Here is a 12751-nt window from a genome sequence, read left to right on the forward strand (position 1 = left end):
GATGCAGGGGCACCCGGCGTGGAGACTATTTCCATGACCGGACCCGGTCATGGACCAACCGGCCAAAGAGAGTAGAATTAGGAAGTCCTTATTTTAGTATGATTATTAATTAATTTAGGTTTAGGAATTATGTTATTTTAATATTTCCAATAATTGGAAAGGTTCATATTTGAGTCTAAGTTATTTAGGAAGTTGCAGTATTTAATTATTTAGGAAGTCTAATTCAAGTCTATCTAGGAAAGTCCAGAATCCTATAAAAGGATGTCTAGTTTGTCTATTATTCTCAGATTGAGAGAAAAACCCCATTGAAGTTTTAATCAAGTTTATTATTTAGAGTTATTTTGATCTTTATTTTCATCGTTCTTATTTAATTATTCATCTCTTTTAATTCCGCTGCGTTTCTACATCAGTTTCCTTCTACTTTCAGGGCACACAATTTGGACAACCACAATCAATATTTGGCTCATGTCCTGAGGGGAAAAGAACATCTGGATATCTCTTCTTGATTTGCTGTTCGTATGTGTCCTGTAATTGTGTATGTTGAGTTATGTTATTGGTTGGCGAAGATAAGGCTCGATGGCTTTCTTAAGTTTTTGTCTCCTCTTCGAAGTTATATACTGCCCAGTGAACCTTTGTTTGTGGATTTCTGATGTGGTGAGTATTTGCAGGATTGTATCCATTTTTAGCGGGATAATGACTTGCGCCAGGTTCTTTAACCTTGTCTCTATCTTGGTTTCATTTTCTGTCAAGTACAATAATGTTTAATCTTATTTAGTTTTTCTCAAGAATCTGGAATGTTTGATATTCAGATTCCCATGTATACTTGTGGAGCAATATCATCAAAAATATTGAACCTTCTGTGGAGCAGGGCCATGTAAATTTCTTTTGTCCAGTCAGTTTGCAATCGTAATTGTTCCGACATGTGTATTTAGGTTACCTGATTGATTGCACCTTGTTTCTAAGTTTTATGCTAATTAAAGGTCTAGTTTTATTGGATTGGTGTATCGTGATTGTGTCAGTATTTGGAGGCTTGTTGCTTATCCAGTTTTAGCGGGAGTTCGTGCTCAGGTCCTTTACTCTTGTTTCCGTTTAATTTTCTGCCTTTTGGATGTGTCAGGGGATATGTTTTCTAGGGAATGAAGATCTTAATGGAGATGTTAACTAAATCGACATTGACCATTTAAGCTCGGTACAATAATACAACTTACTGATGGAGTTCGGATATAGTCAACTTGATCTTATTTTGGTGGCGTGCCGTCTGTTGAATGCTCCTCATCTAAGATATACCCTGGTGCTATAGATACTATACTTTTCGAATCCTTTATGGTGCTTAGTATTTGTGTGTATCATAAGGTACTCACATGTGGATATTCTGATTTGTTACTCTTGTCATTGACTGCTTCAAATCCTGAGTGAAAAAACTGTTTTGGATGAATGTTTATTTCGAAAGAGTTTTAACATACATTTTTTGTTTCAGATGTGGTGGTACAGATTGTCTTAGTATAATATGAGGCTGGATTTTCGTTCTTGGTCGGTTGGTTGCTTCTGTAGTTATGATTGATGGGCCTAAAAGGTTACCCTAAAAGGTCTCCACCCGCAAGTATACGGGCGTCAAGTAATAAGTCCGGTAAGACCGGTTCGTTCCTCAGAGACTAAGTTAAACTAAAATCTAACCTTAAAACTATTGAGATTTAAAAATGGTTTGATGGAGGTTTAATAAAAATAAAACAAAAAAAATAAATAAACAAAGAAATAAGTCGGTATTCAGAAAAAGGGAACCTAGGGCTTTCGAATCCGTCTTCCTAATAATTCTAACGACAATTTAATTTTGATCTAATTGGATAGTTCTTTATATAACTCAGGTTTTCAGTCCATGAACGGTCTAAAAACCCGGAAGATATTATCGTTAAAATAGTAAAAACTGTAATAAATTTATCGTTAGAATAATTATTATAACTTCATCTAAAACCCTAGATATAAAATTAGTTCTTTATGATAAAGGATGGAAGCTTAACTATATAGAAAAAGGAAAGAAAAGTAGAAAAGTTGGATTTCTTACTGATTTTGTAGCCAAACAGAGCCTAAGGAAGTGATCCTTCTGTTTTTCCCGGAATCTGCCAAACGCACCCTCTGGGAAAACGATTTTCTCGTCTTCCCGGAAATGGTTTCCTCTCTGAGAAAATTATTTTCTCATCTTCTCCAACTCTATTTCTCTCTCTAACTTTCTGTTTCTTCTCTCTTTCCACTAGAACTCTCTGTAATCTCTCTCTCTTAATGGATTCTATATCTCTCTCACCAAGAAAATAGAAACAAATAAAAGAAAATCAAAATAACAAGATGAAACTAATTGTTTATCTCAAAACCGAACCTTAATGTCTCTCTCACTTTCTCTCTTCCTCTGTAATCTCTCTCTCTCTCACTAAAAAACTAAGATTACATAAGAAAAGAAACAAAAATTCAGAAATCAAAGCTCTCGGTTCTCTCTCTCTCTAAATATCTCTCTGTCTCTCTCTCTAAAGCCGTGATCATCCTTCTCTGATTTTCTCTTCTATAAAGCTGATGATATCCTCTCTTTCTGTAATCTTCTTTCTTATATAGACCCCCAAAAGATCAATTCAAATCTCGGCCAAAACAGGTTTGATCTCTTCCTCCAATATCTCTCTCTCTCTCTAAACCGAACCAACAATATTCTTCAATCTTTCTCTCTCTAATTCTGTTTTGATTCGAACAGAATATCACCTTCAATCTCCTCTCTCTCTAGTGTATAGACCCGGCAAGACAAATTCGAGTTATCTTGAATTTGAATTTTGAGAGAAGATAATGGAGGGAGAGAGAATCACGTACTCGGGTTTGGTTGATAAGAATGAGAGATTATGTGCTTCGCGGCTGGACGAACGAAGTTACAACTCATGCTTTAATCCGCGGCCACGTTACTTGATTTTATTTCGTCCGTTAGATTACTTCGGGTCGCGCAAATATCTCCGTGTACCTCTGGCTGTGACAGAAGGTAGCCCGCGACTTCTCCGGTTCGTACGATTTCTCGCCAGATGCATGCCACTTGTCCTTCTTGACTCTTGGTCCACCAAATTTGACCCGATCTTTGACTCGCTCTAATTTATTCATCCGGACTCCGATTAGACTTCTGTTTTCGCCTACGGGTTTGTCTTGGACTCTACTTTCCATCCGAGCACTAATACTGACCAAGAAGTCAGAATCAACAAATGACCAAAATGCCCCTAGTCTATATTCTTTCCGATTTTATCCGTTTTGCACGCATAACTCTGTAAAAAGGTACCTGAACATAAAAGAGAGTAATTCGTGAGAGTAACTGCTCTAGAGAGACTAACTTGCCTAAATTAAGAGACTCAGATGGGACATTTCCATGTCTCATCAAACATCCCCAAACTTAGATTTTGCTAGTCCTCGAGCAAAACAGAAAAATAAAACTAAACCCATTTCACCACTTTCGTAGGGACCCACGATTGCACTTAGCCCGTGCAACAAGCCGTTAAACCTCTAGGTTACCCAAGAGGACGAGTTTTGTCTCGTGAGGGTTTGCAGTGAATCTACCCACAAAATTCAAAAATCAAAAATGCAAAAAGGTCTAAATATGATGTGGACTAGAAATGTTCATCCGGTAGATTTTCAAAAGTTAATAGACATGAAATCTAAGTCGACCAAACCATACAAATGCTAAAAATTCCTTCACTAGTAATCAAGACTCGAAGTGCACGTGACCAGCCAATATAAGTATCATTTCGGTTCTGAAAAGACAAGACCTCGATTACCGTCTCGATACATTTCGCCTCGACTACTGCCTCACGGTCATACACTCAAAAATCAAAGTCACTCAAGAATGGTTCACTCTATGTGTTGGTATGAATATGAAGGAAAACTCAACACATGAAAAAGACGGACTATAATTTTTGTGGACGACTGATCTCAAAGAAGGAAACAACCACTAATACAAGATGGGGAAGCTAACCAACTCTTCTCACCTGATCTACTATCTAACAATGCATCCTAGAGGTAGATAGACACTAATGAGGATCTGACTAGAACTCCTGAGAACTCGACGTCTTCAAATCTTCAAGAACTACTTCAAGGGATAAACACTCCAACAAAACTAATCAAACACTTTCTTTTTCTTTCATTTTTCAATTTTTTTTTCATTTTCACATTTTCATTTTTTTCTTTTTTTTTTTTTTCTTTTTTTTTTTTTTTTTTTTTTTTTTTTTTTTTTTTGCTACTGACTCTGGTAATAAAACTCAAAATACATAACATACTTTCTTCACATTATTCTTTCCTTGGATAAAATTCTATTCACTTTGCTTCATGCCTTATTCTCAGGGTTCTAAATAATGATGGCGTTCTATCTTTCTCTAGTTGACACTGTTTTCAAGTTTCTCAGACTACAAGAGAAGGTTTGCATTCCTGATGACATCCCTAGTGGTTGTAAAATTTGAACTCAAGAGATCAACTGAGTTCTAATGAATACTGCGAGGTTGAGTAGCTCTTCATTCTACTCAGAATTAGCTCAGAAGAGATCACTCAAAACAAAAAGAAAGGCTCAGAATCTCGCATGGGTTAAGTCTCCACTAATGATCGATTAAGTTCTCTTAGAAAAGTCTACTCTTCACCTATCTAATACTCACATGGCTAGTGCACAGACAACTTCAAGACTCAAAATTCGTGGAAAAACCCTTAGCAAAAGCATAGTACAACCGACTAGACTCTATAACTATTAACAAGCAAAAAACAACTAGACTCACGTTTCTAATCCAAAAATTAAAAATTTTGAACCCTTTTGAATTTTTGAAATAAGGACTAAAAATTCAATCCCCATCCCCAAACTTAAACCGAACATTGTCCTCAATGTTCTGAAGACTATGCAAAATAACAGAATTAGGAAAAGATGTTACCAGATTCAGAAGTCCTATGCATGGGTTGCCTCCCAGAAAGCGCTAAGTTTAACGTCTTCAGCCAGACGAAACAGATGACTTGAAAAATAGAAAGAATTATACCTACTGGATTACAAATATGTGATTAACTGTAAACCAATAATCGATACATCTGTGGGTCCACCCAAAACACAAAGTTTTCAGTGAACGATAGTCTCACATTTTCGTAACTTGGTGATAGTGTAAGTGAGACTATCAAGATAGAAGGGCAATCCCCAAACTTAGACGACAATAAGGTCGTTAAGTTTGGTACTGCACCAGAGAGATCACAGACCGAATAGAATGGGTCTTCATATGGATGATCGACAGAGGGAGCGAGTCCTTCAAAATCTACACATGGTTTTGAGGGACAAAATACAAAGCAATCTAGAGGACTATCAATGACACCCGGACTTAAACTAGGGTTCTCTAAAACAGGTACTTCGGGTTCCTTCAATGGAGAAACCCTACTATCAGACTCACAATCCCTAGAAGTCGAGTTAGATAGTCCTTCTATAATTTCTTTTATCATTTTATCATCGGTGTCCCTAAAGAATTCTAAATCTTCGCCTAAATCAGGCGAGTCAATCCTCTCATTTAGCAAATTGGTCAACCATGATTCATCATCCTCAGTTGAGTCAAACGACTTCAAATCATCTTCAACTCTAGTGAACTCTTCATTATGGTCTGAATGTATTTCAAGTTCGATACAATGAGAGGATATCTCAATATCGGGATCCATCGTTTCTGAGATTTTAGTCTCAATAACGATGTTGTCGGGAGAACTATACTCCTCTAAAATTGTATCCTCGTCATCATAGTACACAGGACACTGTGGACCGTACTCTACATTCTCATGGTGATCTTCTTCTAAAATACTGGTTGTTATTTCTTGTAGAGGTCTACAGATATTGTCAGTCTTTTCTTCTAAAGTCTGACAAAACTCGAAAGTACTCTTTTGAAGATCACTAACAGTTTGGGTCAATGAAGATGATCCTAAAGATGGAGAGTCAATAGTTTCACCGTTATCCCACTGAAGTTGAGACACGTGTGAAGCATGAGACTCTTCATTAATCCTCCTTAGTGCACTCATAGACTCTTCATGAACCTTCTTTAACATACTCATAGTTTCGGCCAACGAAGGTGATGCTGAAGATGAAGGATCAATAATTTCACCGTTATCCCATTGAGGTTGAGATACGTGTGAAGCATAAAATTCTTCGTTATAATGCATGTAAGAGTCATTAGCTTCAATGTTTTCCCATTGAGGTTGGGACACATTTGGAGCATAAGACTCTCTACTATAATGCATGTAAGATGATCTGTCAGGATATCTATAATATGGTTCGTAACCTTCTTGAGGTTGATAATAATCCCTATGACCATCATTATGCACATTGTATCTAGGATGACTAACACTATTCTGACCATTTGCTAAATACCACCATGGTAGATTTGAAGAACTCTCGTCCCTTCTGCCATTATGTTGGGACCACGATCTATCCATCTCTCAATTTTTTTTTTTTTTTTTTTTTTTTTTTTTTTTTTTTTTTTTTTGAAGACCGAAAACCCGAGGAAGCCCTACGAAGATCCTATAGGAAAGCAAACACAATCAGGCTGACTCCACCAAGCAACCTAGACAAAATCTAGCAATGAGTGGGTTTGTCAGATTCACCTAAAAGCTAGACAGCTCCTACTTCTCCACAACACTTGAACTTTGACTGTTATAAAGGTTACTCGATCAGAGTAGTCGGTAAACAATTCTCCAGGAAGACAACCAACGATGAACGTTGTGACAGCCGTCTTCCTTCGGCAAACGTTTCCTCTTCTCGAGGCGGCCTTTTTGACAAGAATTGTTTACAAACTTTCCTCTGAGAATGCCTAGATAAAAGTCAATTTCCCGAGTTGTTTTTGAAGGGTCTTATGAGCTCGATACCTTAGGGGCTTATGTCTAAATAATATTTTAGCTTTTTTAAGTGAGGTTTGGGTTCGTGAATGTTGTTACCTATGTGGGCAAGAGAACGGTGATGAAATCCGTTTCTTATCTTGTAACTGGGTTAGTGCCCTTACTAGAATGATTACACTAACAGTTCGATCAAAGCAATTAAGCACACAAATTCACACAAATACCCACTGACAGGAGATTCGTGGGTGTTCAAGAAATTTACCTCCCGTTCAAGACGGGCGATGACCTTTGTAGATGACCCGCGAATGTTCCGACCCGAGGCTTCGTTTTGGTTTTTTTCGGTTACAATTTAGCCCTTTAAATTAGGGTCAAAACTTAAAAAAATAAAAAAAAAAAAAATAAAACTAGAAAGTCTAAAAAGTCTCTCTCTCACCAAAAAAAATAAAATAAAAATAAAAATAAAAATAACAAAAAATGTAAATTCTTCTTCTTGAGCTCCTCTCCTTGTTGCGCCTTCTCCTTTGCTCCTTAGTGTTTTTCTACACCAAAAACGGAGAAGCAAGTAAAAGTGTCCAAAAATATAAACTTACCAAAAATAGAAATAAAATTAGATTAAATTTAAACTAAGTCCCCGGCAGCGGCGCCAAAAACTTGATGGGCCTAAAAGGTTACCCTAAAAGGTCTCCACCCGCAAGTATACGGGCGTCAAGTAATAAGTCCGGTAAGACCGGTTCGTTCCTCAGAGACTAAGTTAAACTAAAATCTAACCTTAAAACTATTGAGATTTAAAAATGGTTTGATGGAGGTTTAATAAAAATAAAACAAAAAAAATAAATAAACAAAGAAATAAGTCGGTATTCAGAAAAAGGGAACCTAGGGCTTTCGAATCCGTCTTCCTAATAATTCTAACGACAATTTAATTTTGATCTAATTGGATAGTTCTTTATATAACTCAGGTTTTCAGTCCATGAACGGTCTAAAAACCCGGAAGATATTATCGTTAAAATAGTAAAAACTGTAATAAATTTATCGTTAGAATAATTATTATAACTTCATCTAAAACCCTAGATATAAAATTAGTTCTTTATGATAAAGGATGGAAGCTTAACTATATAGAAAAAGGAAAGAAAAGTAGAAAAGTTGGATTTCTTACTGATTTTGTAGCCAAACAGAGCCTAAGGAAGTGATCCTTCTGTTTTTCCCGGAATCTGCCAAACGCACCCTCTGGGAAAACGATTTTCTCGTCTTCCCGGAAATGGTTTCCTCTCTGAGAAAATTATTTTCTCATCTTCTCCAACTCTATTTCTCTCTCTAACTTTCTGTTTCTTCTCTCTTTCCACTAGAACTCTCTGTAATCTCTCTCTCTTAATGGATTCTATATCTCTCTCACCAAGAAAATAGAAACAAATAAAAGAAAATCAAAATAACAAGATGAAACTAATTGTTTATCTCAAAACCGAACCTTAATGTCTCTCTCACTTTCTCTCTTCCTCTGTAATCTCTCTCTCTCTCACTAAAAAACTAAGATTACATAAGAAAAGAAACAAAAATTCAGAAATCAAAGCTCTCGGTTCTCTCTCTCTCTAAATATCTCTCTGTCTCTCTCTCTAAAGCCGTGATCATCCTTCTCTGATTTTCTCTTCTATAAAGCTGATGATATCCTCTCTTTCTGTAATCTTCTTTCTTATATAGACCCCCAAAAGATCAATTCAAATCTCGGCCAAAACAGGTTTGATCTCTTCCTCCAATATCTCTCTCTCTCTCTAAACCGAACCAACAATATTCTTCAATCTTTCTCTCTCTAATTCTGTTTTGATTCGAACAGAATATCACCTTCAATCTCCTCTCTCTCTAGTGTATAGACCCGGCAAGACAAATTCGAGTTATCTTGAATTTGAATTTTGAGAGAAGATAATGGAGGGAGAGAGAATCACGTACTCGGGTTTGGTTGATAAGAATGAGAGATTATGTGCTTCGCGGCTGGACGAACGAAGTTACAACTCATGCTTTAATCCGCGGCCACGTTACTTGATTTTATTTCGTCCGTTAGATTACTTCGGGTCGCGCAAATATCTCCGTGTACCTCTGGCTGTGACAGAAGGTAGCCCGCGACTTCTCCGGTTCGTACGATTTCTCGCCAGATGCATGCCACTTGTCCTTCTTGACTCTTGGTCCACCAAATTTGACCCGATCTTTGACTCGCTCTAATTTATTCATCCGGACTCCGATTAGACTTCTGTTTTCGCCTACGGGTTTGTCTTGGACTCTACTTTCCATCCGAGCACTAATACTGACCAAGAAGTCAGAATCAACAAATGACCAAAATGCCCCTAGTCTATATTCTTTCCGATTTTATCCGTTTTGCACGCATAACTCTGTAAAAAGGTACCTGAACATAAAAGAGAGTAATTCGTGAGAGTAACTGCTCTAGAGAGACTAACTTGCCTAAATTAAGAGACTCAGATGGGACATTTCCATGTCTCATCAATGATATTTATGCAATTTTGAAACTTCAATTGTCATTCGAATCAACTATACATTGAATTCAACTGCACACTGAATTGAGTTTGTTTTCTGCTTTTGCAGGTCTGTTTCGTTTTTTTTAGCTGGCATTTTCGTTATGGGATGGCTAGTATTGTTCTGTACACCGAATTGAGTTTGTATGTGTTCTTACAATCGTGTATTGAGGTTACCTTTTGGGTTGCACTCTGTTTCTAAGTTGTATGCTGATTAATGGTCTAGTTTTAGTGGATGTGTAAATGGTGATGTTATCAGTATTTGCAGTCTTGTTCCTTTTCCAGTTTTAGCGGCAGCTCGTAATTCTTGCCCGGATTCTATACCCTAGTTTCCTTGTTTATTTTTCTGCCTTCCAAAGGTATTACAGAATTTGTTTTTTTTCTTTTTTTCTGGGAAATACCAAGATCATATTATGAAGTTGTGAACTGTATTGATAATTGTCCGTTCCATTTCAGCTTGGGTAGAGTAAGACAACTTACTGAAATAATTTGCATTTAGAAATTCCACTTGACGGTGTCGCGCTGTCTGTTGAATGCTCTTAGTCTAAAATACACCCTGGTCATATTTAGCACATTATTCGTGTTTTTTATTCTGTGTTACTACTGGAATATGCAATATAAATTATAAAAAGTTCTTCGATGTTTTTCAGGGAAGTCGGTGTCTATTTGAAGGACTGGGCTTTCTCGGTTTGCTCAAAAAGGGGGTTCTGTAGTCTAGCTTTCCTCTTTCATTTTGTTCTTGCTTTGGATAAGGATGATCTTTTTTAATGAAAAGTTGGTGAAGGTTTATGCATTTTCTTTGCGAGGTATCTTCGTGATGGAATAGCCACTCCTATTCTTCTTGTAATCCTGTGTTTTTCACGAGGTAAATTGTGCTATCAAGTCTTGTGTCTTGCATGTGAATTTTTAGTGATTTTCTATGCCATCTTGTTCCTTTCCAAGGCTAACAAGTTTGGTCTTCCGGTGTGTTAGGTATTGGTACAAAGGACATCTGCTTGGGATATCGTTCGAGTTTGTCTCTGTACTTTTGTTTTTTCCAGTAGTTGACATGTTTTCCATTTAAAAAGTGTTTTTCTGTCTTTTGACTTTCTTCTTTCTTCTTGCTAAAGGAATAACATGCTCCTTCGATTTTCATAGCTAACTTTGAACTGGCCTTACTCCAAGGAGATTTGACTTGGTTTGCGGTCAAGAGGGGTTTCCAATTCACATTGGTTGTACTACATTCTTCTTCCCTATTGTTTGTCTATCCTTCTCTAGTAGGGTTTATAACTATTTTGATCAATGACATTTTTATCCACGTTATACTTTCAGAATTGTGATATCCATAACCAACTGTTCGTGTTCTTTTCATTTCCCCTGGGAAGATAGTACCATTTAATTTCTTTTGATTTGTAGCTTGCCATATTTTAAGATTGTTGATTCCCTTCGCCGTCTTCTTTTTTGTTATTTGTTGGTTTATTTAAGTCCCCAGAGGAGAAATTTTCTTTGAAGAGAGTTTTGTGTACGGAGTTTCATCTTAACTTGCCTCTAAAACTCTTTCCTTCTCGATGACTAAAAAGTTCTATCCTTTTGTTAGAGAAACTAAAACTGAAGCATGCAAAATTCAATTTATTTCCCAGGAATCTTCGATTTCACTTAATCCAAGGAGATTTCATTTGGTTTTCTCGTAGGGGGTTTCCAATTTGTCATCAACCTCCCAGAATTTTTCTTCTATTGTTCCATGTAAGGTACTTCCTTATTTTTGTTTATGAGACTGTTAGTTATGCATATATAAAAGCGGTGAGTTCATTGATTACATTTTCAGGAACCTGCACTTGTGGTGTTCTTCGAGGCCTGGGTTCTTTTGTTTTCTTTTAAGGGGTTTTCTGATTGAACTTACCCTTCTACCAAACAAGTAGATTATAGAGATAAGTATAAAGTACACAGCCAATGTTTTAAAAATCGGTAGATGCACACGCCTCAATGTGTGCCTCGAGGCGAGGCGGTTTGTTTTCGCCTCGAGGCGTACGCATTACAAAAAAAAACTTCCAAGCATTGTGTCAGTTTATACAACATAAGAAGTAACGACATTTATATTTCTTGTTTGTCAAACAGTAAAAGCTTTATATTGTTGTAACAAAGTGAAAAAGACTATACTATCTTATTTTTGCATATCAATGTGGTGTCATTTATTTTTCTAAAGAATTAGTTTATGCCTTTTGCGCATCAAGGGATAGCCTCAAGACGGCGCTTTGTATTTTCGGAGAACCCGCCTTGAGGCACGAAAATGTTTTATAGAACATCAACTACAGTTATTTTAGCTTCGGAATCAAAACGAAACTCAAGAGTCTAATATTTATTAGTACTTCCCAACTTTACCATTAGTATAAAATAACATGAACTGCGAGATCGCAGAAAAAGAGAGAATAAGCTGACTACTTACTGATTACAGTTGTGATTTCCACATACAGAAAAAATTAGCTTACCCAAATGAGGTCTTAGTCGGAAGGCAAGTAGATTACTTAGTCAGTTTAGAATAGTCTTGAATATGTAACAAAAATTCATCTGAACCCAGAGATTAAGAAGATATATACCTTATACACAAGAGCATCAAAACCCTTGCACATAAATTTGAACAACGTTTTCGAATTCTCCGGGCCAGGAGCAGATCCAAAAAATTTGAGTAGCTCCATACAGAAAGAACTAATTGACACATCTACAACTAATAGAAGATAATATGGGAAATTAAAGAACTAGAAAAAACAATTTTGTCACCATAGGAATATAATCCTGCAGCAATAGCTCCCGCCATTGCAAGACCAAGTACGGCTGATTTTTCACAACCACGAGCAGCCAGAAGAGCAACAGTGCTCCATAGTGTCTTATCCAGAACTGAGTCAAGGAAAGTAAGGACAACTCTTGCCAATTAAAAACATAACAATTATGAGATGATGCTGATCTTTGAAAGTTTTAACCAAGTAGCAAGGGCTAACATCTTTTATATCGATAGTCAGTACGACCATAATTATACCTGTCCTACAAAATACCTGATCCATTTTACGTCATTCCTTGATCAATGGGCCAACAGGGAAATCATAAACAAGTTTTTCCTTTAGATTCTTCAAGTCATGTTGCGTTTCTGAATGTCCTGAATCCTATAAAGAAAGGAGGCCATAAGGAAATCAGAACAGATTAGTGCTCGAAACACAATATTCACATCCACTTTTTTTTAGCTTTGAATGAATAAGTATTACTGAAAATTGTTAAAGTGGATGGTACATATGAACTTAAACTACTATGTTATGTCATTATGTAATCCGAATTAAAGACTATATCATGATAAGAAAGATTTTGCATCTATTTTTTTTTTTTTTTTTGAAACTTGATTGAATTCATGAAGGAAAAAATAT

General features: G+C 36.5%; 1 long non-coding RNA gene across 1 annotated transcript in view; it reads left to right on the forward strand.

Moving 5' to 3' along the window:
• The window catches only part of LOC147537958 (uncharacterized), a 37492-nt gene extending 27804 nt beyond the window's left edge, over window positions 1–9688 (forward strand). The window contains exons 2-3 of the long non-coding RNA XR_015226344.1: window positions 1478–1530; window positions 9433–9688. This is a non-coding gene — a long non-coding RNA (uncharacterized LOC147537958). The remainder of the gene's footprint in view (window positions 1–1477; window positions 1531–9432) is intronic.
• The last annotated feature ends 3063 nt before the right edge of the window (window positions 9689–12751 follow it).

Source organism: Eschscholzia californica, unplaced genomic scaffold (genome assembly GCF_041429995.1).
Source record: "Eschscholzia californica isolate CP2 unplaced genomic scaffold, dmEscCali1.0.p SCAF_5, whole genome shotgun sequence".
Taxonomy (NCBI): Eukaryota; Viridiplantae; Streptophyta; class Magnoliopsida; order Ranunculales; family Papaveraceae; genus Eschscholzia; species Eschscholzia californica.